Below are 26484 nucleotides of genomic sequence, written 5' to 3'. Positions count from 1 at the left end.
TTCAGAAACATCATTACCATCCCCATCCGCCTTCTGAAGAGCATGAGGGCCGAACCAGCCACATGCTTCTTCCTAACGTCTCAGGACCTGGTTCTGGTCACACAGAGGGCTCTTGGCAACTGCTGATTGTGTAAAGGCATGACAAGCTGTGATGATATGGCTGTCAGCTACTAAAATGTGCACTGAGCGACCAGAACCAAGAATAGCTTCCATCTCTGTAGCAAATATATGTTGTTGCTGTTCAGCTGCTAAGTTATGTCTGACTCTTTGCAAGCAAATATATGACCTCTCACTGTTCTTTCAAGAAGGAGCTGCTGGGAGGAGGGCTGGCTATGTGGAGAATTTCTTCCATTTGAGTGGGGCTCCAAGAGCTCCTGGTCTCTCTCTGACTCCTCACACACATTTCTCTTGGGGGCAGGAAGCAGGAATTAGATTTTGATTCTTTTGGCAGAGGGCTACCTACCCACAGGTGGCACCGGTTTTGCTTCACTTGCAGGAAAGCTCCGCTTCTATGTGGGGAGGGTTGTCTCTGTTCAGCCCACTGGTGGGAAGGCTTTTGACGCTGAGTTTAGTATCAGGATGCTCACCTGCTCACAGGTGTAAGACACAATCTCCAATATTGGTTTTCTTGGTAATAAAGGTGGAGGTTTAGTCTCCATCTGCCTTGCTCCTTTGTTTCAAATTCCAAATTGGTTCAGAACTTGGACGGAAAGAGGTCTTAATTGCCCTTTTCCCCCAAGTCCCAGCATCTCGTGGATTGGCTCTAGGACGTGGCATTTGGGAAACAAAATAACTCCTGGAGATTGATGCTTCTGGCAGATGCTGTACAACATATGGGCCACTGGTGTTTACCTGCAATTTCCTGCAAATTGTTTTGTTCCACTGTTGGCTCGTATGGTCATGCCATTGGCTTCTGGTGATCTGGTGAGCAGCTTTGAGCCTCATCTCATGTGCAGTGTTCTATCCCTATTTCTTATCTCTAAGTGATAACAACAAGCTAGGCTGAATGGCTCTGAATTGATGCTGTCCTCAAATCCACCAAGCACTACAATATAAATCCCCTGTGCCGTATATCTACAGTCTGCAGCATCATAGAGGTCACACACACGGAAAAAAAATTCAGTACATGTTGTTAATTATCAGCTGCTAATGCTGATAATCCTTCAAAAATGTATTTGTGAATTCACATAGAATTTGGATTCTCATATACACAAGCAAGTCTTGCTGTTTAGAGATGTTAATTAGCTGTCCAAGGCATCTCTTCTCTATCCACCCTAAGAGTAGGAAGACTTGCTCAGACGTGCCCATCTAAGAAGTCGTTCCCTTGACTCCCCCTGCGTCCTCCTCCTCCAGCTATACGTCTCTTCTCCTCAAGAGTTAGTAAAAAAAAAAAAAAAAAAAACAAATGGGTTATCTGTGCTTCTCTTCATTTCTTCCCCAACTCAGTCCAATCCAGTTTTCCCCTCACCCTCTCCAATCACCCAAACAGCTCTGTGTAGTATAATGCTTCCTAATCCCACTGGTATTTATCAGTCTTTTTCTCCTATAACTTGTTGGCAGCACCTGACACTTTTGGCCACTCCTTTCTTCGTGAAGCTCTATATTCCCCTGGGGACCTCAATTTCTTATAACCCTGTTTTTCCTCCCACCTATACTGACAGCCCTTTTCAGTTTCCTTTGCAGGACCATCCAATCACTGATTTTTACCTGAGGCCCAAACACCTGAGCAATAGACCAGTACATCCAAGCGGCTATTTGATATCTTAGATTTGAAATTTCACAGGAAAGTGAATGTTACTCCCATTTGCAGGGATATACCAGCCAGAAATTCTGGAATCATCTTTTCCACTTTTACTCCAGAAAGTCAAACTATTACTACCTCCAATTTTTTTTTTTTTTAGAATTTGCCTGCAATGAAGGAGTCATAGGAGATGCAGGTTTGATCCCTGGGTTGGAAAGATCCCCTGGAGGAGAGCATGGCAACCCACTCCAGTATTCTTGCCTGGAGAATCCCATGGACAGAGGAGCATGGTGGGCTACAGTCCACAGGGTTGCAAAGAGTCGATCACGAACAAAGCAACTGAGCACGCATGGACAACTCTCTCTCAAATGGCACTTAGTTTCCTCTATCTTTAGCCTGCTTATCTATCATTTGTACTAATAGAATGTCCCTCATGGACGGGGTAGGGCTGTTGCACTTCTGGTGCTGCTGCTAAGTCACTTCAGTTGTGCCCAACTCTGTGCGACCCCATAGATGGCAGCCCACAAGGCTCCTCTGTCCACAGGATTCTCCAGGCAAGAATACTGGAGTGGGTTGCCATTTCCTTCTCCAATGCATGCATGCATGTTAAGTCGCTTTAGTCATGTCTGACTCTGTGCCACACTATGGACAGCAGCCCTCCAGGCTCCTCTGTCCACAGGATTCTCCAGGCAAGAATACTGGAGTGGGTTGCCATTTCCTTCTCCACTGTTGCACTACAAACTTTTAAAATTGTAAATCTGATGTCACCCCACCTTTATCCCATCAACTGAAAACTGCCCCATGCCCTTTCATGTCTTCAAGGACAATGACCAAATCTTTCACATGGCCCCCAACACCTCGGAAGTCCAGTCTCTGCCTCCTTACTCATCTTATTGGCTTCTGTACCCCTCCAGTCTCCTTACTCTTCTCTAAGTTTCTCTAGGGCTTCATGCTCTCTCCACATTGTTTTTCTGCCATAACGATCTCCCTGCTAGCTACTACTACTGATCTGTCAGAACTCTCATCAAGGACCACCTCCTCAACGCAATGCCTGTATATTTTTTCCTTTCTAGCATTTATAATTTGCAATGAATGTTTGGTTTATAGTCATCTCTGCCACTAGTCTATTCTGTAATATTGATGAGGGAGGGGGCATGTGTTTTTTGCCCATATCAAATCCCCAGAGCCTGGAATAGTGCATGGAACATAGTACATATTCAATAGCATCTGTGGGATGAATGAATGACAGCTATCGTACACTGGGGACTGGTAGAATGAGTGTGCGTGATACTTCTGTCACAGGTTTTGTAATGTTTAAAAACATGCTGCTGTTGTAATTAGATGCTAAGATCTGATTTAAAAAGTAATTATAAAAACATTCCCAGGGGAAAGTATGATCTACTTTATGACACCTACTTTATTATATGGATTCTTCAAAGAGAACATTGTGGTGAAAGGTGGGCTCCTGGTATTGATCTCTTATTTAGATTTAAGATTCACATCTTCTGTGCCCCTAGAAATCCTACCAATATTGCTGAATATAGCCATAAGGCTCAAGAAGTTTAACAAATGACTAGATTAAAACCTAGGTGAAAATATATTAAAAACTGCTAAATGTGCATTTTATTAAAAACGCAGCGACTAGAATAAAGAAAAGGCAATGGAGCCTTCTCATGCCAAACACTTAATATACAGCAAAAGTGATTTCCACATTTATTTTCTCCTCTACATCAAAGTAAAGTGAGGCTACTATCCCTTAGCGTAGTACCTTCATTTATATAGGCAACTTTAAAATAATTTGTTTAATATACTGGTTCATAAAATTATTAACACTGCTGTACTTTTTTCCAGTGGTTTATCACCTGTTTTTCAGAAATGAAAGGCAATATTGTTCGGACTGACTTCCAGTTTACAATTAGTTGGTATTCAGAGATTTCAGGTTTTAAAAACCACAATATCAATGTTAACCTAGTATGTTAAAGCCCAGGTTTTCAAGCCAAATTTAAAAGGTAACTCCATATTTTGTCTTTAATTCATTTACTCATAAATATGCTCATGGATGGTTAGAAAAGATTCCCAAGAAAACCTCAATACTTGGCAGTTGTAAATAACCATCTGCTACAGCAAAACCTTTGTTATATGTAATTCTACCCTGAAATCAAACCATATATAGTTGTAGAATGCTGTATTAGATTGATGTAGAACCTTAAACCAGAGAAGAGCCAACATTTCTCTCTTTTAAAACGAGTATGTGGATTAATTACAAGGTGCTGATTGACCAGGGTTAGTTTTTATCCCTGTCTGCACAAAAGTAATTCCTGCTACTTCCATCAGTTTGATTGGGTCAAGGTAGATAATTCAGGCTGAACCTAATACAAAAACTTCTGTTTACTATGGCATCTGAAGTTAGCGTGGACTTTTTTTGTTAAGAAATAATTCTTGTTTACATGTGAAGAGCTCTTAGTGGCATAATAAGTTAGATTCCTCCATGCTCACTATGGAGAATTATTCAAGGTTTTCAGGTACTGCTCAGTTTAGGTGTCCATTAGAAGCAGTTTTTTAAGTATTAGACTAGAAAAAGTAAGAAAACATATTTACCTTTTTGGGGGCCCCATTTGGTCTCTAAGTATCAGATAATACTCATACCAACATTTAAGGAGTCACAAATACTATTTACATTAAAGACAAGGGAACACACTCAAAAAACCTTAAAAGGTTCCCCTCTTTACTCTTGCTGGAAACATTTGATAATAGAGTTTTAAGTTAACGAGCAGTTGACTTACCAAATTTTCTAACTAACAGGATTTGGGCAGTCTCAGAGAGATACAGCTTTAACCGGATCACCTCCTTCTTGGGGAGACCTCCCTTTCACCTCCCACGTTAAATACAATTCTTTCACATAATTTAAAATGGTTTGTAGTTACCACTATCAACAAAATAGTATAAAAGATAGTGTTACAACTCACCATATTAGAGATTAAATAGGATAATATATTTTGCCTCAAGTTAAATGGGAAAACAGTGTTCGGATATGAGTTTTCAGAATTCAGAAGTTCTTTTCCAATAAAGAGTATTCTACATAAGGGGTAGTCAGATGCTATGAACACAGGTGGGCTCTGCATCTTGTGTCTGTGTATATCAGAAAGTGGCCTATATTATGAAGATGCCTTGGAGGGGATGACACAGGAATTGAATTCAGAAGAACAAACAGGAATAGATAGAACAGCCTGGAATTTCAGAATGAGGTGAGAAGCAGGTATAGGGCCTGCCGCCTGCAAAGACCCAAGGTGTCTGTTTGAGGGAACTGCAAGCAATGTAGTGAGGTAGAAACGTGTGTGTGTGTGTGTGTGTGTGTGTGTGTGTGTGTGTGTGTGTGTGTGTGTGAGTGTGTGGTGTAAAGAAGGGGAGAAATAAGAGACAAGACTATAGAGGTAAGCAGGAACCAGGCCATGAATATCTTAAACAGAGTTTGACTTTATACAGAAGCAATGACAAAGTTTTGAAAGGTTTGAAGCTAAGTACCATGATCAGAGAGCTTCCCTGGTGGCTCAGAGGTTAAGGCATCTGCCTCCAATGTGGAAGACCTGGGTTCAATCCCTGGGTTGGGAAGATCCGCTGGAGAAGGAAATGGTAAACTCACTCCAGTATTCTTGCCTGGTGAATCCCATGGATGGAGAAGCCTGGTAGGCTACGGTCCACGGGGTCGCAAAGAGTCGGACACGACTGAGAGACTTCACTTTCACTTTCTTTCACTTTCACCATGATCAGATCTGCGTTTTGAAGAGAAGACACTAACTGAAGTTGGAAAACACATTGGAGGGAGTAAACGCAAGTAGGGAGATAAAGACCAGATGGGAAGAGGATGATGGTGGCCTGGATAAAGGCAGCGGGAGTGGGGATGCATGTGGCTTGGGAATTGATTCCATGGGGTTGGGAGTGAGCAGGGAGAGGAACCAGGGGTAGTTCAGACCTATGGTGGGGGCACCATGGGGCTCACAGGGGTTCGCACAGAAGAACAGAGGAGTTTTAGTCTTGAGACAGCGGGTGATTCAGGGAAACGATGAGTTTCCCATTCTCAGAATTAGGCTACCCTGAATTTTTCCCCATTATAATTAATGCTTTGAGAACTTTTTTTGAACATGTACTATTTTAGTGCCTTTAGATTGCATTAGTTGTTCCTTCAGATGAGAGTCTATCTCCTCCATCTCTGCTTCTCACAGTTTCTCACACTGCAGTGGCTTAATAAGTGCTTATCTCATGATACCCTTGGGATAAATTCCCAGGAAGAGCACTGCTGGCTCAAAGAGGAAGACTTTGATAATTCCTACTATGTATACACTTCCAGGCCTTATCCAAAAAGATCATCTATTTACACTGTCAGCAGTAATGCATGAGGATATTTTTCTTTTCCTTACAACCTTTCCAGATTTGGCCTTGGACTTTCATTTACCTGGTAGGGGTAAAATTCATTTTAAAATTTGTTGAATATACAATTTTAATTTCCTATTTGTTTTATTTTGGGTGAAACAGCTGAAAGCTTCCTTGGACCCCTTCCTTATTTAATTACAGTCTGATATTGTGCTCACATTGACATAAACGTGTCTGTGTTATCAAGTTTCTAAAGTTTGCCATGTATATTTTTGCATTTTTTTTGGCTTTCATTCTATTATAATCTTTAAAGGTTTTAAATTATATATATATACATTTTGCCACCTTTCCCTTTCAACAGTCATTTCCTTCAACAAAAATTTCCCCTTTGTAGCTGAAATTGTGCTACTCCAAATCCATAATTCTTTAATTGCTGAGAGTTTGTTGAGGCACACATATTTTTTTATGGTATGTGGTCTGAATCTTAGAGAATTTTTCTTTCATGGTATAGGCTGTAGTTAGTAATTTTACTGGTTTTTACTCAATTCATCTGTATGATATCTGTAAGAAATATTTATGTGGGCTCATTTTTCCTATCTAATTTTATTGTCTTAAATTTAAATTATCCTGTGCTCAACCTTCCACTAAGGGAAATAAATTTTATCATTACAGACAAGAGGCTAAAACAAAACTATCTCAGAAAGGGTGTACACCAGCACCACACCAGGTGCTTTATGTAAAACCACTGTGAAAAATAATATTACACCCACATTACAGAGGAGGAAACTGGGGCTCAGAAGGGCTGAACAGTTCGTACAGGATCAAATATCTGGTAAGTGGCTGAGAACCTAGTTAAATGCATCAAGGATGTCCCAGAATGTCACCAAAGTTTAACAGAATACAGATGAATTTGCCATGAAAAAGAAAGGGAATAAGAAACCCTCGAATGGGTTATAAATATAAAAAACTGAAAGATGAGGTTGTCCCACCTGGATAGCATGAGAGAAAGAAGGAAGGGGGCAAGAAAACATGAGTCTGTACAAGAACACACGCTGGAGACAGGGAAGGCGCGAAAGACATGGTGTCTGGCAGGGGCTGAGCCCCGTTTCTGCCACTTAGGAGCTGTGTGGCCTTAGTCAAGTTCCCCAAGCATGTAATGGATTGTGGAGTGAAGGGTGCAAGAATGAGCAGGAAGAGCTGCCAGGGGCTGTTATCACAGACAGGGTGGTACCCAGGAAATCACAAAGCTTGTGAAGCACCTACCCACACTGCCTGCTGCTCAAATATTGCCCATGATTGTTATATGTGTCAGCTACACCACGTCATCAACTCAAACAAAAGTTTCAGGTTTCCATTTCCAAATAGAAAACAGTTCCCAGTTTGTGTGTACCTTTTCTAGGAGAGGTATGAGGTATAATCTGGCATCGTGTAATTTAAAATAAAAGTGAAATCCAGACACCACAAACCTAGTTCTACAGTAATCTATAACAAGAGCTTCTTTCTTTTTCTTCTTTTTAAAATTGAAATATAGTTGATTTATAGGCTTCTCCAATGGCTCAGCCGGTAAAGAATCCACCTGCAGTACAGGAGACACAGGAGATATAGGTTTGATTCCTGGGTGGGGAAGATCTCTGGGAGGAGGAAATGGCAACCCACTCCAGTATTCTTGCCTGGGAAACTCCATGGACTGTAGCCCGCCAGGCTGCTCTGTCCATGGGGTCACAAGAGTCGCACAGGACTTGGTGACGAAACAGCAACAATAGTTGATTTACATCAAATGTGTTAGTTTCAGGTATACAGCAAAGTGATTCAGTTACACACACACATATATGAAATATACTTTTCTCCATATTCTTTTCCATTATAGGTTATCACAAGGTATTGTGTACAGTTCCCTATGCTATACAGCAGGTCCATGTTTATCTATTTTACCTGTAGTCATGTATCTGTTAACTCCAATCTCCTAATTTATCCCACCCCTACCCTCCAATGGCCTTTCCCCTTTGCTAACCACAAGTTTGCTTTCTAAGTCTGTTTCTGTTTTGTAACGAGAGGTTGAACCCAACCTTCTCCCTACTCCTCATTTCAGTGGATATCACTCTCACATGAGCTTCTATAATTTCTTAGTAGCAAGCTGATTCTGGAGATGTCAGGGGAAAGAGGGTTTGGCCTCTGAGGTCATTAGTTCTGTCATCGTTATTAAGTAAAACAGCAATTACCCAAACTCCTCAAGAGATGAAAAGTTCTATCTAGCTGAACTTTCTGGTCATTTTAGGGTTAACAATAAAAAACTCTTTCAACTCTTGCTAATTTTTTTCTAAGTCATACAGGTTCCCACTTCAGTAAGTATGGTGTCCAAACTATAATTTAGCCTCCCTCTGATGAGTCAGACTCTATTCTGCCTCAGGGTCAACTCTACCAGGTGCACTGACTAAACTCTGGGAGGAGAAGAAGGTGAAGAGGGTTGGATGAGAACTAATCATGTAACACACTTCTGGAGGTTTATATTTTCTCTTTAAATACATCCCTCATGTCTAACTAGTTTGTGTTTGTGATGGGGAGGGAAGGTTTCTTCTAGAAACGAGTTTAGAAAGAAAACAGTCCATTAAGGGCTTTGGATACCTAAGTTTTATTTGACTACAGGTGGATATATCCCTTAAATAAGAATCTAGTGCCCTGGGAAGTGTTCTTAAGTATATTTCAGCATCTAATTGCAAGCACTGGCTATAGACAGGCAGAAGAAGAGCAAATTTTTCTAGCAGACTCTTCATCTAAACACAGACAAGGGTGGGAAGCTGAGTTAGCCACAGCTTTGTAGAGGTCACAGATTACCCAGAGTGTTTACAAATAATGCAGTCCTAGACAGATGTGCACATGCTTGAAGATAAAAGGATCTTTTAATAGAATGGTGGTCACCTTATAGTGGTTTTGGAACTTTTATCCAAGATGATTTGCCCTTTAAAGAGGAGGCTAAAGGTTAATTTTCTATGTCATAAAGACTGTAGACAAATGCCAGAATTCTATTCCCAGACCTAAATTATATAATCAGAAATAGAGCATTCAAACTGCACATCAAATAGTCTCGCTTTCTGGCAGACTATGAAAAAAATCAGTTTCGATGTTTGAAGTAGGCATCTGTTTATATAATGCAACCAACCATGACTGCCAAACATAATAATTAAATGTTTTAACAAGTGAGAAACCTTGCCAGAATATGTAATTTGAGGGGAAAATAAGCAGAGAGTTGATATGCAGCAGAAAATGCTGAATTATTTACCCCCTGCTAGTTAGAAGCAGACACTCATGCTGTATGTCTACCCGTAGAAATACTAAAAGAGAAAGGAGGGTTGTAGGAAGGACCAGCTATCTTCCTCTTTATCCATCAGTGTGCTCTTTCCTCTCACCCCAACTAGAAACCTGAGGAGTTCTCACCCACCTTTCACTATAAAATTATGTGTGGAAATGGACTTAAGTATCTACAAAGAAACATCTTATTTTTCTCTTTCATTCTTTGAATTATCAACTAAAAGTGTAGTTACTTTAGGCTGTGCCTGTACTTCACTTCTGGAAACGGGTAGAGAATGATTTTTTGAGTCCATAATAATGAAGTGCTTTTATGTCATTTACTTCTGTTAAAAAAAAAGAGCATTACACCTGTTAATAATCTTAAATTTTTTTTCTAATTCTAAAGTCCTTGATATGATTGTCTATCATAAGATGCAAAGGAAAGAAATCATAGTACATTGACAAAGAGCTGAAGATTTTATGCATCAATGCTTCAATAGTACTTATAATAATAACTGAAAACATTCTTCATATATGTCTTATACATTATAATAAACTTAATGCATGTATATTATATGTTTACTATGTATATTTACTCCATATATTTATCTATTAAGTAGTTTATACTAATTCTATTACACATGTGTCAAAGCAATAATGACTTAAAATTTTCTGTATTCTCTTTTCACCTCAATGTTACTATTTGTGAAATGGAGCCTTAATATAGGCTTATAGTTACAATGAGCAACTAATTAGATCTTTTCAAAGGATTCAACTTCTAAGACAATTGCAAAGTCATTCTTAATTTTGAAGTTCACTCATCTCCATGAACGAACAATATAAAAGCCCTCTGGCTTCCCCCAGGAGCTTCAAGGAACAAAGGGGAAAGCAGAGGAGGCAGCATCAATTTCTAGAATTTGTACAGCACTGCAAAGCACCTCAAACCCTGATTTATTCATGTGGGCATGCTGGATTCAGGTCTAATCTTCTTCATGGTATAGAGAGAACCCAGGCAGACAGAGTCATTATCAAAGGTGAGGTAGTAAAGGGAAGAAGGGGGAAGGCAGTTAAGGTCGCATGCTCTTTTTCCACTATTTAAATAGTAGCTGCTTGGTAACATCTGCACAATTTTTGTGTGCCCCAGAGCATAATTTCTTTAATATCAGGGATCCCGTTGATTCAAGGAGCCATTACTTCTTACCATTAGTTAAACCGTTAGTTCTTACTCGTATATAGGTTCATTTGGTTTATTTGTATTATGTTTTAGATTCCACATATAACTGATACTATATAATCAGTTCATAATTATATAATCAGTATATTTGAAAAGCCTCCTTACTATTTACAATAGCCAAGACATGGAAACAACCCAAGTACCCATCAACAGATGATTGGTTTAAGATTGGATATTACTCAGCATTTGAAAAGACCCTGATGCTGGGAAAGATTGAAGGCAGGAGGAGAAGGGGACAACAGAGGACAAGATGGCTGCATGGCATCACTGACTCAATGGGACATGAGTTTAAGCAAACTCTGGGAGATGGTAAAAGACAGCGAAGCCTGGTGTGCTACAGTCCATGGGGTCACAAGGAGTTGGACATGACTGAGCAACTGAACAACAGCCATTAAAAAGGAATGAAATAGATACTGCTATTTATAGCAACATAGATGGATCTAGAGATTATCATACTAAGTGAATTGTCAGACAGACAAAGACAAATATTATATAGTATTAGTTATATGTAGAATCTAAAAAAAAAAAAATACAAATGAACCTATATACAAAACAGTAATAGATTCACAGACATGGAAAATAATCTTATGGCCACTAAAGGGGAAAGGGAGGGAATGAGAGATAAATTAGAAGGATGGGATTAACAGATACAAACTACTACACCTAAAATAGACAAGCAATAAGGATTTACTATATAGCCCAGGGAATTATTAATGTATTCAATATCTTGTAATAACCTATAATGGAAAATAATCTGAAAAAAAATATATATATAAAAAACACTTTGCTGTACACCTGAAACTAATAAATACTGTAAATCAACTATATTTCAATTAAAAAAAGAAAAAGAAGAAGCTCTTAACTGGTTATCCCTTTTTCACTCTTATCTGCAATTCATTCTTTACCCAAAAGAGCAAACCTTCAAAAAACTAAGCTGGATTACATCAACTCCCCTGCTTAAAACCTATTAAGTATGCTCCCACTGAATTTAGAATAAAAGTCAGACTCTTCAACATGGCCTGCAGCCTGGGCATGGCACAGCCCTCACCTCATCACCTCACACACCTCACACAATGAGATAGGGATCTCATTGCACCACTCATCACCACTCACCAGCCTCCACACGCTCTGGCTTTCATTCATTCACTCATTCATTCATTCATGTCCCAACTTTAGGATTGCCCTTCCTGTCGATGAAAATCCAGTTTCTTAAGAGTCCCCTGTTCTTTTCACTCATAGCATTCACCCAATGTGGAATTATACACTTAATGATGGTCTTTACAATTATCTTTCAGCTCCCCTAGGCTCTAGGCTTCCTGTGGACGTCACTTCCATGGTTACCACTGTAAACTCAATATCTGCTCCAGTGCCTGGAATATGGAGCCTGTCCATAGTGTTGGCTGCATGAAAGCCTGAGTTAAGTGAGGTATGGAGGACTCCTGACTCGACCAGTTCCTCAAAAGTCTTGGGCTTTGGTTCCTTCTTGCCCATAATGGCCCTGCCATTTCCTCTTTAAAGGAGAACTCTCTAGCATGAGGAAAAAGCAGCAATGTAGGAGCTGTAACATTAGAACATTTGCCTCGGCCAAATGGTCTACTCTTGAGAGTCAACAAAGAAAGGTCCCTTGGTTAAAAATGTAGTGTGATCTAGGGTTTCTCCGACAATTAGGGAGCCTAAAAGTTTGCCGAATGAACCCCCAAATGTGAAAACTTCTAAAAATAACCCTTAGGTCTAGGGCTGGTAGGTTGGCACAACTCCCGGGGGCACGCCGTTCCTGGTGGGTCCATGATTAGCATGGGCATATGTAGATTAGAGCGGGTCTGTGTGGCTGCAGGTAGTGGCCCTGCTCATTTCCTTAATGTTGCCTTTCTGCACTATTCTTCTAGTTCTGTGCTTTGGTCCTGGGTTTATTCTTTGTTAAAAACCCAACATTTATCTTATCCATGTCTTTAAAAATATGATTAAGTGCATCATATTCCTTATACAGTTAATGAAATAAAAGTCAGTGAGAAGCTATGAAAAGTGAAGCTACTTAATTTAAGCCAATTATTTAAAAAAATACCACCGACATCACTGATATTTGAAAATTGATTCCTCATTGTTTGTTTACTTTTAAAACACAAACACATGTGAAAATATTATATAAAATCTTTTTCTTGATGGTTTTTATTGATATTTCTATTAAAATCCATTGGGTTTATGAAGAAAAATAAACATCTATTTCATTGACGGAGCAGGGATAAAAATTAATAAAGCCATGTTTTTCCTTAAATACAAAAATCCCTTAGTAATCTCAGGCATGGTTTCAAAAGGAAATTAGAAATACATTTCAAGGTCAAAATCTGAGTTAGCATGTTTTCAACATGGAGAACACCTTGATAAGAACCTGATTGAGTATAAGACTCATTCTTTATAATTGCTTCACAGGATTCTGCCAAAAGTATCTAAATGAACAATTTGGGTAACTCTGACATCAAGTAGAGTGTTGAAAGTAATTTAGATAAACATTTCCCCCAAAGAACATCTCATGGTTTTCCATGTTAGCTAAAGAGTTAATTCTTCCCTAGAATGAAGCCTTGTGGATTTGAGCAGTGGTAATTGCAAGGAAACCAGGCATCAAAGTAGGTCAGAGAATGCTCTCTGTAGGAGCACGAATGCCATCAATGCCTCTTCAACACCCACAAACCCAAGTCAAAGTCATATTTTCTTTCTCTTTGCTCCTATTCATTTTGCACGCTAAAGACAATCCCAGCTGTCTACAATTATGAGCCTTGTGGGCTCCCGTCCTCCTCTGCTTGAAGGCAAGCTCTAAGTGAGGAATCTCCCTCTACCTCTCCTGAATCCACAGTGTAGTCCTGCAAATGTTTGACTTAAAAAAATGAATGTTGGTGTTTACAGTGATCTTATTTTAGCCATCCTACAACACTAGGTGGGGGGAGCGGAAAAAAAGCCCCAAGAAGAAGGCTTAAGCTAAAAGGTTTAAAAATAAATTAGGATCAACAATTGCTTTGAGTCATCACTGCCATAAAATAAAAAGATTACTGCCAGATGCGTGAAATATATTGGTCACAATAACTTGGCTCTCATTGTATTTACATTTAAGGTCAAATAAGATATTCTGCTTTGTATTATTTTGTACAAAGTAGGAGGACTGGATAAAGTATGGATTTTGTGTCATCAGAAGACTAAAACCGTTTTCCAGAAATGCATCAAAATTTAAATAACTGAAAGAAACACACATTTTTAAACCTTTACTGCACTCTTCTCCCAAAATAATCAACGTATTTTCAGGCTGACCTATGAAGCATTCTGATTTTAAAGTCCTTTGTCCAAGTAGTTTAGGTCAGACCTGATTGGGAACGTTGCACCCCAGCTGACAGGAATGCTGAGCTCTCACTTGGTCATGAGCCAGTGAGACTCCATGGAAACCAGTGAGTCCCCACAGATCAAAGAGGAGGTTAGCACTCAAGAATTGCCTCTAACAACCCTGAAATAGAAACTACGCTCAATAAGGGGACAATTTCTCAAATGGACCATTAAATTTTATTGTAGAAGAACTCAAAAATATCACCCACATGAAGTCCAGAAATTTACAAAGGGAACTGTTGGCTCTTAGAGAAAACCATAATTCCTTCTTTGGAACTAGACTTCAGGGAGTTGACTAATATTTGAGGGAGCTGTAAAGAAGCAAATCATTTTGCACTTTGTCTAGAAGGTGTTCTGGTGTTTAATGCTCCCAGGATAACTTTGTTTTGTTTTCAGAAAAGTTGCAGGAAGGGCAGCCAATGCTTTACATGCTTTCCTGGCAGGACAGAGAGCAATGAGGTTCACATTCAGCCCTTGTGGAAGCACCAGGACACAATAGTACATAGGCACCCTGAGCCTTCTCCAATACACAGAAAAGCCCTCAAAAACCAGCTGAAAAAAAATAGCTTTGTGAATCACTCTTCCCTTCCATATTCCTGGAGAGAAGCCTATTTGTATGTAAATATTTTAGTCACTCTTGTCTACAAGTCAACTTTCAAACACTTCTTTGGTCTCTATGTCTCTTTAGATACACATTTCACAAAAACCCAAGAGATCTTGCAGCCCTTTATACTCGTTGATTGAGAAATCTTTTCAAGGGACAGGTAGCATTTGACAACAATGCACAAAATTTTCACTTGTTACTCTTGGTGGATTTAATATTACCTTTAGCTCTAAAGGATGGTCAGTTCTGCTTTTCTCCACTTCCTATCTTCCCACACATCTGAATTTGGTTTCTCTAAATGTTCCCAAGCAGTATATGCTCCTTACACACAAGGAAAACCACGTGATATTAGGTCATTTTAGCAGGAAAATATTTCTGCTTGAGTGAACAAAATATATTGTTTACACACATCTGTTGCAAATAGGAAAAACTAGATTGCTTTGAACAAGGAAAATTAATGATCCTCTGGGAGACTGTCACTGGAAGTTGTGCTTCAAACTAGTCTTTGCCGAGACACTCTATAAAGTTAGATTGTGTGTTACAAGCAGACACCCACCCATTCTGCTCAAATCCCATTTTAGTACCACAATAAGATGCCATAATGCTGTCTAAGTTTTCTGAAAACACAAAGACTTGATTGAACACATAATAGAAACAAGCAGCCTTCTTAGCGCCAATCCCTGACTACTACCCATAAAGTTGACATGTTGAAATTCTTTTTAAAAGTCACATCTACATCAATGCAAGATTTTAAAAGTCTGATGATCCCATAGTTGGGGATGCTAGAAACTTGAAATCTTAGTAGTTAGGTGACTAAAGGTAATACAGACCCAGCATTAACATATGCTTAAACAGGCTTAATTTTCATGTTGTAAAATTTAAATAGCTGGCATTCTCAGCTCTAAATAGACCAATACATAGCAAGTCAATTTTTAAAAGTCCATCTTTCTTATTGCTCATCAGTTTAAAAAATGTGTGTGTGTGTGTGTGTGTGTGTGTGTGTGTATCTATATACATAGCTCTTTGCAGAAAAACTAAAGAACTTTATAAATGCAGTGGGTATGATGGCAACTATACCAGGTTAGAAGACAGGACTTCTTGATTCTAGTTCAGTCTCTGACATAAACTTGCTGCCCAAATTTGGTGGTGACACCAACTTTCTTCATGCCTCAATTTTCTCATAAGCAACATGAGATATTTAGGACTAGATCTTTTAGATGTCTAAAATTAACACCCAGGTATGGCTGAGGTGAGCACAGAGAGGGGTGGAGACATTAGGCTTATTGGTTATCTGGAGGGTTGAATTCTACCCCAAGCAGAGAAGAAGGGCATTTCATGAAGAGACAAGATGACAGACCCAAGTCAGCAGCGAATGGACCAATGTAGTAGAGAGGTTATGGAATGGAGAAGTAACAAGAGATTCTGCATGAGAGAGTCAGACCAAAGAGGCCCCTGAAGGGGAAAGCCAATATTATCTTGTAGTGACTGCAGCTTATTGAGAGGAAGGCCAAGTTTACCCTTGTTCTTACACTTTTTTGTTTTGGCAATATTCCAGTCTGAATATATTGGCTTACTTCAGACAACTACAAGTCTTTTGGACTGCAGAAAGTGGAACATCTGGCCCTCTTAATACATTTTGTCCATGGTACACATTCGCATTATATTTATATAACTTGCTTCTTTTACCCAGAGTGCTGCTAGGGTGGAAAGAGGACTTATTTTCCTATGGATACAACATTATAAAGGATAAATAGGGAACAAAACTGCCTACACGTAACTTGGATGCTAAATATCACAAGGAGTCTGCCCTCCTGGTTATGACCCAGTCCCACCTAGCTATCCAAGGTAGAAATGTGGAAGCCATCCTTCAACTCTTGGTCTACTGTCTTCAGGCCCTGTCTCTACAGTTTATGTTTGAGTTCTAAAGACAGAGAAATCAAGAGTGGAAAGTTATTTTCACTTAAAACTCCACAAGATATTAGAAGCATCTGTCCCAATTCTGCACAGAATATAGTATGACTCTGGCACATGCTCCAAAGAACAAAGCACCAATTGTCCCAGGGTAGGCTCTGCGCATGAGTGATTCTGGATGGCAGTACTGTCTGGATTTCGGGCACCTCCCAGTCATGGAGAGCTGAGCAACTTAGATCAAAAGATGAAGACATCGCAGCTGTTCATAATAAGATTTGTGCTCCCTGTCCCTCCAAGGTGCCAAGAAATAACTTGAGGAAGTTTGTAGAAGTAGAGACAGTCTGCAATTGTATGCAGGGATAAGAGGCAGGAATGGAAAGACTATATATACACTAATCTTTCATTTGGAATAAGAGTGCAACAATTAAGTATAATAGCCTGTTTCATGGGCATTGTTGGTTGCTTACCCAGAATCTACCTTCCACTTCTTCCTTTCCAATAACTTGCTTTGTTGAGATATCTACCTCCTTGTCTCTTCTGCTCACAGTCACATCCTGTTTTCTCTAAATGGTTCATTTGGGAACCACATTTTCCTGAATCAAGATACCATATTATTTAACCCATTTACTGAGCAACTGCTCAGCATACAAGAGGGAGCAAAATTAATAACCTGCCTTTAAGATTAAAATCTGGTGGTGGGGAGAGATAATTAATCCTCCTTCTATATGTAAATGTAAACATTTGATGTTTAAATTGGCGCTCCCAAAGTATGGATGATTTGTTTAATTGTACGTCTGAATGAACTTCTGAGAAATGGTTGGAAGTAATTAGAAGAGAAAGTTCTCTTGGATGTCTTTCAAGATGTTTAGAAGAATGATCATGAAGGAAGAAAAATAAATTAAAGCCTCAATATCTCACGGCAGGTCAGTTGGTCATGTCAATGAACCTCTAACCATCTGTTTTTTTTGTATTCTAAAGTGACTCCAAGAGCATCATAATTATTTTCATAAGTGTTTAAAGTTTCTCAGATAGGAAAGCTATGTTCATAAAATTCATAAATGTTAAAAAATTAGCAATTTTATTTTGTGTCTAAGAAACACACAGTTGAGACTGACCTCGAGGTGTACGAGAGATACAACAGCTCTCTAAGTTCCAAAGGAAAATTACCCAAGCTCTCGCCATGAGAATCTGGCTGTTGACTCTCTGCTTCAGGCTCACTCAACTCTATACATATGAGCAGAACCAATTTAAAAATAGAGCATGTTCCAAAAGAGTCCTGGTAAATGGTTGTTTACTTACATAAAAGAAAATGTGTTCCAGGTTCTAATGGTATAGAAGGTTCCCAACTTTGCCTGTAAAAGCTTTTTAAGCTATTTGTTGTTCAGTCTCTAAGTCACGTCTGACTCTTTGCAACCCCATGGACTGACTGCAGCACACCAGGCTTCTCCGTCCTTCACTATCTCCTGGAGTTTACTCAAACTCGTGTCCATTGAGTCAGTGACGCCATCCAACCATCTCATCCTCTGTCATACCTCCTTCTCCTCCTGCCCTCAATCTTTCCCAGCATCAGGATCTTTGAAGCTATAATGATTCTCAAATGTGGGATCTAATAATAGGTTATCAGGGTTTATACAGAAGAATAGGTTTCACAGACCAAGAGGTAACCCTGATTGGGAAGATGGCAACTTGAAAGGTAAAGATTTCCTTACCCTCCCCTTTGTCTCTCTTTCAACCAAGTATTACCAAAACCAGCCAATTTTCACTTTGGGATATACTTGGGAGGAGGACTGTCATGATATACATGTTCCTTCTTTCTACAAATCATTCTTCTTTTTTTTTTTTGGCAGAACTACTCAACATGTAGAGTCTTAGTTCCCTGACCAGGAATTGAACCTGGGCCCCCTGCGGTGGATGCACAGAGCCTTAACCACCAGGACCACCAGGAAGTCCTTGGCCTATCCTTCTGTACTCGTCTCTCCTCTCCCTATGAGGCCCACATAGGCCATCATTCCTATAGTCTTTTCATTCTCCCCTCAGTGTACCAGGCCCCATTTTACTGTTCATTTCAAAGCATTCCACCTCAGTTCTTGCACAAAGTAAATGAAAATGCCTGGGTCTTAGAGTTTGAAAATTCAAACTGGCATAAATTATAAATATATCAGACTTGAAGTGTTATATAATTGTAATGTGCTTCTATTATTGCTTTGGTATGTTGATGAAGCTCTCCTGACTCAATCTTATACACGATTACTCAAGTCTGTATGATTATAGCTTTATATTAATAGCGAATGTATCTCTCTAAACTCTGATATCAAGATACATGGCCTCATAAAAATGTTTATGCCACATTTTCTACATTTTCTAGTTGTAAGCAGTTCTACAAACATTGGAACTTCAATTGTTTATGTGAACAGTGGGGAAGAATATTAGTATTGGCAACTGGCCACCCAAATGACCTGAACTGCTTTCCAGGTATAACACGGGTTAAACAGGCTCTGTTTGCCAGAGGACTTCCCATGCATAGCTTTATGTCTAATGAGGAAAAAATACACTCTGAAATACTTTTCAAGTGACCTTTTTGGAAAACAACCCTGGCTTAAATTGAAGATTGCCTGCATGTAACATATGTTGTGTATACACATGGTTTTACTGACTGAATCCTAACTGGTTCCCAGTTTTTCCCTACAGAATTCTAGTTTTGAATGTTCAAATAGTCTTGAAAATGTTTGAATTTAAAAAATTTTCTTTGGAAAGTTCATTTTGCTAAGAGAGGGATCTTGATGGATCCCAACAGAGGTGCGTGCAGAGTCAGCCTGCTCCTCTACACCTTTTGGGGTTTTATCTAGCATCACTTCCCAGACAGACAAGGGAGAGGAGGGCACAGGGCAGAGAATGAACACACTGAGTGGGGCGTTCCATAGCTAGGGGATGTGGTTTGCAACCCTTCACCCCATCGCCTGACCCAAGAAGGAATAAGGCCATTCCCCTGGGAAGCTTTCTTCCAAAGGATCTCACGCAGTTCAGTTTTATAACTTTAAGCCTGCAGACCAAGGAGACTTTTTTTCCTTAAGTAAATATTTTAACAAATAACTTTTCCATATAGGCAAAATATTGCCCAAATTAGTAGCACATATTTTGTTCAGAAATAAACTTTGCAAATGCATTTAAATGTGACTTCAGGATGGAACACACACCTTGGCAGGTGAAACTTGCCTACAATGCGTTTCAAACGGTTATTTCACCAATACTTATATTTTGGAAGGAGGAGGTCCCCAAACCTCTGGTTAAAATGCTAAAGTATAGAGTTTTAAAAACTGGCTCTGAATATGGGGTGACTAAATAAAGCTAAAAGACCCATAATTAACAGAATGTTTCCTTCAGTTTTAAAGTGCCACCACATTTTTGTCTCTGAAACAGATCCCTAACTCTTCCTCAGGCTTCTTTTACAGCAACATTCTCCCCACCAAACACTCGCTGTGGAAAATCTGGCCAGGAGGGGAGAAAAAGTTATTGAGACTGAAGAGGCAATGAAGAAAAATGAAAATCTGCCCAAGAAAAAAATGTTAGGCCTAGAAAATAATAGTTATGAAGAAAATTATAATATTTCTTAACTTGGAGGTACTCTAAGAAAATAAAACATGAATATATATATATATATAGTCAAGTTTTAAGATTGTTCACTGTTTAATAGACATGTTTATTACAAATGCTGGATAGTAAGATTTTTCTGGAGCTTCAAAGTTTACTCTGCAATACATTTCACATTCAGAACTATGAACCCTGGCGGCTCAGTGATCAAGAATCTGTCTGCCAATGCAGAAGATGTGGGTTCCATCCCTGAGTTGGGAAGATCCCCTGGAGAAGGAAATAGCATCCCACTCTAGTATTCTTGCCTGGCAATCCCATGGACCAAGGAGCCTGGTGGGCTCCAGTGCATGGGGTTGCAAAGAGTCAGACACGACTAAGTGACTGAGCACTGAGCATCTTTGTACTTAAAATAAACACAGTTATAATTTTGAATCAAAAAAGTCTGTGAGCAATTGGTTACATGTCAGGCACCAGGCAATATATCACATACATTAGACCTCGTCCTGCCTTTGAACTACTTCAGTCCATTAGAGCAGGAATTAACAACTCTCAAGGAGGCATTTCAAGAAGGATTTTTAAGACCACAAAGCAGTGTCCAGAGGCACTACATAATTAAAATTGCTAAACGAATTGTTCGGAGGCTAACTGATATAGGAGGAGGCAGATAAAATCAGGCCGGAGAGGAATTTGAACTGAGTTTAAGAGGAAAGATAAGGTCCAGATAACAGTATTACTGCCACTGCCCTCCAGCTCCATTTGAGAGCCTGCCAGACTTTCACTATAGCTGGCATTGTACATGCACTCCCAACAGCTAACCTGAAGTGAGTTTATCGTCATGATTTACAGATGCTGATGGCAGAAACTTTGCCCACGGCCTCCCAGGAAGGAGATGAGCAGTGACGCACACCCAGGTCAAACTGACCCCAGAACCCACTGTGTTCCCCTCACACTGACTACAAGGAATGGAGACAATTTTGGGTGGCAGAAAATACACTTTTATAGAACAGTTGACTTAAAGACAGAATGAAAAAACAGGCCAGAGTTTTTGGAGCAAGCAACAACACATCATTGTGAATTTCAGACTAGACACCTGACATATTAATCCAGCCCTGGGAGTGGCCCAGGCTGGAGGAGAGACTGAACTGGAGGTTCATGGATTTGGAAAAAACAGAGAGAAAGAGAATCTGGCTCCTCTGCCCAGAGGTGGTACCATGGAGGCACATGGCATGGCCAGGGTGGGCAGCATCTAGAACTCCAGAGCAGCAGAGAAGACAGCAGACTTGAAATTGAACTTGGATATTTATAATACATGCCATTGTATGACTTTGGTTGATGACTAAAATTTCTGAGAACTTCAGTCTCCTAACCTGTGAAGATCAATTCATGATGATAACTGCACAAAACTAAAAGGATGAAATAAAAAAAGTGTAGCGTGTGGGAAGGAATCAGATGTTCATTTTTTCCCCTCTATGAAGGGTGTAGAAATGGAAAAGAAGGGATGAGACAGGTAGGGAAGTAAGTTTACTGAGGTCTGGTGACAACTTAGATATGGGATGGTGGGGAGGAAGGGAGAGAGATGTCAGATGTGTGCTTGAAATGATAAGCCTGCACAAAAATATCTTCATTTTCCTCAAATAGGAGTTAAAAGGTAGTTTTAGGAATAAGTGACCTTAGAGGTGACTGGGAGATCCCCAACTGAAAACAATCTGAAAAGAGTTAGAAATGAAACAGAGGGTTTAGAGAGAGAAGGGAAACCGAAGAAAAATGATTTGGTGATCATTTGTCAAAGAGCCTGGTTGCTATAATGTTCCATTTATGAGGACTTGTGAAATTGCTAAACTCTGTTTTTCTTTAAATGACTATGCTTTAGAAATCAAAGGAATATATATGAAGTTACAACATTTTAAGAAACCCAATCCCACACTTTTTAAGACAAAGAATATTAAAAGAAAATACTCTACTTAATACAGGACTTAAGATCAATTGCAACAGCCAGGCTTTCGATTGAAAACACAATGACTGCTTTAATACCCGACTTAACTCTCAAAAGTCTTTATCACAAATGTAATCTTTCTCCAGAATAGGGCTTTCCGCATGGCACAGGAAAGGCCCAATGCTATAAGGCAATAAAACACAGACTTCTGAAAGTATGCATACCTTAGAAAATACAACTGAAGCAGCGATGGTTGGGATCTGGAATGGGACAGGAAGGCAGGGCCAAGACAGAGGCGGAGGAGAGGTCGGCTTTACTCAGTCGACATGAATACAGGCCTTGATCACGTAAAGCTATGGTGGATCATTCTGTCGTACGGATTCCTAAGCATGGTGACTCTGGCCCAGTGCTTTTACAAGTTTCTCAAATATTACAACTGTCTGCTCCAGACACTGGGTTCATTATCTACAGCTGCCGAAAACAGATCTGGCATCACTGAATGTATCTGGTTCTTTTGACATTTTATGTGACGGCCTTTCTGTGCCTATTAGATGGCCCCCTGGCAAGCTGCAAACAGACCCATCCAAGGATTATCCTCAGTGGCAGAAGCTAAAAACATGAGACTTTCAATAATCCTCTACGATCCCACACTTCATGGGGACAGACTATACTATCTGGTTTCTAAAACACAATAATTATCTTGCACCTAGCTTTATAGCAAGCAAATAACTTGTTAACCTCTGTATATCCATACTTATAGCTTTGAAACACACAAAGAAAAAACTGATATAACTAAAAGAAAATGTCAACAATCCACTCCTACAATTAAGCTCCAAAACAGCTCCCTCAGAAAATGACAGGTCAAATAGAGAAAAAGTTCAGTAAGGATTATGATGATTTGAATAACAATTAAACCATTCCGATTTAATTGGTATCTTCCAACAGAAAATAAGCATTATTTTCAAAGACATGGAACATTCACATGAGAAGTACATCTCTTCGGATCACATTTCTAAGATTTTTGGTACTCTAAATTTCTCTTATTACTTTTTAATCACATACTGCTTCATAGAAAGGTTACTCTTTTAAGTGTTTTACCTTCTCTGACTCACTTTGCAATGTTTCCAAGGATAGAAGCCTTGTCTTCTTGCCTTTGTATCCCTCTCAATACTTAGCACTCTATACAAAGTATGCATCCATTTATAAAATGTTCATCCTAAAACAGATCACTTTTAATGATGTATCAATAACCTATGCTAAATAATTCTATGCTACTTCTCTTCCAATAAGGAGTCCTTCAGAATCTATCAAATGTTATTAAGTTGGAAGTAGCTTAACAGCAAAAGATTTAAAGAAACTTTCTTCCACATTAGAATTTCAGAATACTGAATGTCATCTTTTGCTGATCCCTGAGCCAATGGCTTATACTTGTATCTGACTCTTTGAGACCCTTTGGACTGTAGCCCAGCTCTTTGGTCCATGGGATTTTTCAGGGAAGAATACTGGAGTGTGTTTCCATTTCTTCCTCCAGGAGATCTTTCCAACTCAGGGATCGAACCCGAGGCTCTTGTGTCTCCTGCATTGCAGGCAGATTCTTTATCACTGAGCCATTGGGGAAGCCCAATGGCTTAGCTAAATGCTTCAAGATGCTTCACAAGTTGTATGCATGGAACATACAGATCAGTCTGAGAGGAGAGAAGAAGAGGAGGGAACCCCTCATGAGCAAACTCAAGGGCTGCCTCCATTACTGGTTATCCAGGAGGAGCTCTTGGAGTCATTGTATAGAGTTTTGTGCTCCAAATATCCTCCTTGGCTTCTCCTACTGGGACAGGTTGCAGTTATGGCTTCAATTCATCCATATTTCTTCCTATAACCCATTTGTGGGTTTGTTAGTCGCTTCCTCTTTCCATACTAAATCGGCATTCAGTATCAGGAGCCTGGCAGGCTACAGTCCATAGGGTCGCACAGAGTCAGACAACACTGAAGCGACTTAGCACTCAGCACACACGCATGCACAAGCTACCTTCCACAGAACAACACAGTAATAGGTCAAAAAACTAGCAGGCGAAAAAAAAAAAACGAACTAGCAGGCGGGGCAGGGGGCTTTGAGGAGGGAGGAGGTATTCTGTTTCAGTAAGTTTGGGAACTTTGTCTGTAACACCTCTTTGTTGAAGATGCACCAAAACCTTGCTTAAATCCCAAACCTACTTGACCATGATGCCCCCTTCCCCATCCCTGTTTTTGACAGAAACCTATTACCATAGTTTCACATAGTATACTGAGAATCCTCTTATGCTCAGTGCCAGAATGAGAACTAGTCCTCATTCCAAAAGTCATTCCTTCATAAGAAATACTTTGTTTTTAAAAACTTACATCATTTTCCTCTCAGAAATGGTTGGGGATTTCCCTTTATACTTTTCACAGCTACAATGAAAGATCTACAATGAGGAAATCTTCTTCCTTCACCCCTCCTCCCCACAAAAGGGTGTCTAATCTCCATACCAGCTTAAGGTATGCAGACTTCTAGAAGATATTTTAAATTAAAAAAAAATTTTTAGTTGTAACAATTTCATATAAAATTTACCATCTTAACCATTTTTAAGCATACAGTTCAGTAGTGTTAAGTACATTTACACTGTTATGCAACCCATCCTTGGAACTCTTCAAAGGAGATATTTTTTAATAGAGGAAGCGGTGCCCAAAGTCAGAGAGTCTTTCTCTATGTCTTTCTGAATGTGTAATCTTGTGCCATATGGGCTACATGTGCTATATTTTTGTAACCACTACATTGGTTATTATAACATTTTTAATTTTTGATTACACATTTAAAAATTATTTTCATGACACCTCCATGTTAAGAGATAATCAGGGTAGTTTGCAATGGAAGAAACTTAAGGAAGGCATCTCAATGACTTTTTAAAGATCCCACTGCATTTAGCTGTTGTCCTCAAACTGTGCCAAGAATTGTACCAGATGGGTATATTATTAGCAATGACTCGCTCAATATAATGAGTTATTTATTCTTAATGTCAATCATTTATGCTGCAGTCCCGATAATGCTTCTATTAGCTGCCTTTGGACAAATCTATCAGCCCTAAGTAAAACACTTCCAGGGATCTGAAACCACTGGTAAGATCACTTTCAGGGCTGTGAAAATCCCCAGATAGAGATGGAAGAAACTAGAGTGATGTTTACACCCTCCAGACAAGAACGTGACCACATACTTGGGTTCAGAAAATGCTAGCAAGAACTGTAAAGATCCGGATGTCCTGAGCACCCCAGTGCCTGCAGTGTGCCTTGGAACATTTAATTGGCATCTCTCAGCTCCTCGGGCAGCTCTCTGCCCTGTGCTCCTTCCTCCACCCCTGATACCCTCTCATCAAGAACAGGGCAGGTGAAACCCTGGACAAGAAGGCACCAATAATAAAATGTATGGGCAAGTTTATTCAGGGAAAAAAATATGCTTGTATGAGTATTGGTACATACATATTTTCTTGGTGGTATTTCAAAGATAACGTCGTCTTTGTTAACATTCATTTTATTGATGTATAGTTGATTTATAATGTTGTGTGGATTTCTGCTGTACAGCAAAGTGATTCAGTTATGCATATACACACATGCTTTTTCATATTCTTTTCTGCTATGGTTTATCACAGGATATTAAATACAGCTTCCTGTGCTAAACAGTAGGACTTTGCTGTTTATCCTTTCTATATACAATAGCTGGCGTCAAAGACATAGTCCTGAAGCAGAATAACAGACACACACGTGTACACATACACAAGTCATACCAAGGGAAAAACTTGGGGTCAAAAAACTGCAGAATAGGCCTATATTCCTCTGATAGTTTAAAAATTTCTGTAAATCAGGATTACCTAACCAAATACTACTAATTCAGGTCAGTTGATTCCTTCTGTTTACACCTCCAGACTATGTTTTCAACAGCTGGAGACAGCAGAGCTTCTCTCTAGATTTCTCTCGCTTTCCTAGCTTAATCTGATCAGTTGGTACCCAGTAGCATCCTCTGTCTTGCTACCTGGAGAGAATAGCTCTCCATATATATGGTTGATGGGTAACAGACTGGTAGATTAGTATTATAGTGATGTACTATATACATTTTTGTTCACATGCCCAGATACTTGCTAATCTAAGAACTAGAGGTTTTGCAGTTTACTTATATACCTCAAACAATTTCAGAACACTTCAGAGATATAACAGGACTCTTTTGGGGGAGGGCATTATCAAGTTTAATATATATATATATATATATATATATATTTACATTTAAAATAAATAATTGTTTTACAAATACAGGGGTACTTTTTCCTTTTGGAGGGCTAGGAAAAGGAGCATGTGGAGTGGCCTGGACCAGCCTGAGACCAGCATGGGGTAAGAGGAATCTAGAGGGACACCAAGGTGGAGGAGGCCATCAGAATACCTTTTCTGTTGTTGTT

The 26484-nt window shown here is 39.4% G+C and overlaps 1 protein-coding gene across 3 annotated transcripts in view; it reads right to left on the bottom strand.

The window, feature by feature from the left end:
* The window catches only part of PLEKHG1 (pleckstrin homology and RhoGEF domain containing G1), a 249046-nt gene that overhangs the window by 154231 nt on the left and 68331 nt on the right, over positions 1-26484 (bottom strand). Inside the window, exon 3 of one of the 3 annotated variants that reach the window (XM_070376859.1) lies at positions 5264-5511. The exons of the other annotated variants lie outside the window; for them this stretch is intronic. The gene's annotated coding sequence lies outside the window, so the exon portion shown is untranslated. The remainder of the gene's footprint in view (positions 1-5263; positions 5512-26484) is intronic. 3 annotated transcript variants of the gene reach the window in all.

This window comes from Bos mutus, chromosome 9, assembly GCF_027580195.1.
Source record: "Bos mutus isolate GX-2022 chromosome 9, NWIPB_WYAK_1.1, whole genome shotgun sequence".
NCBI lineage: Eukaryota > Metazoa > Chordata > Mammalia > Artiodactyla > Bovidae > Bos > Bos mutus.
The sequence above is the reverse complement of the archived record's forward strand: the minus strand, read 5'-3'. Positions and strand labels throughout refer to the sequence as shown.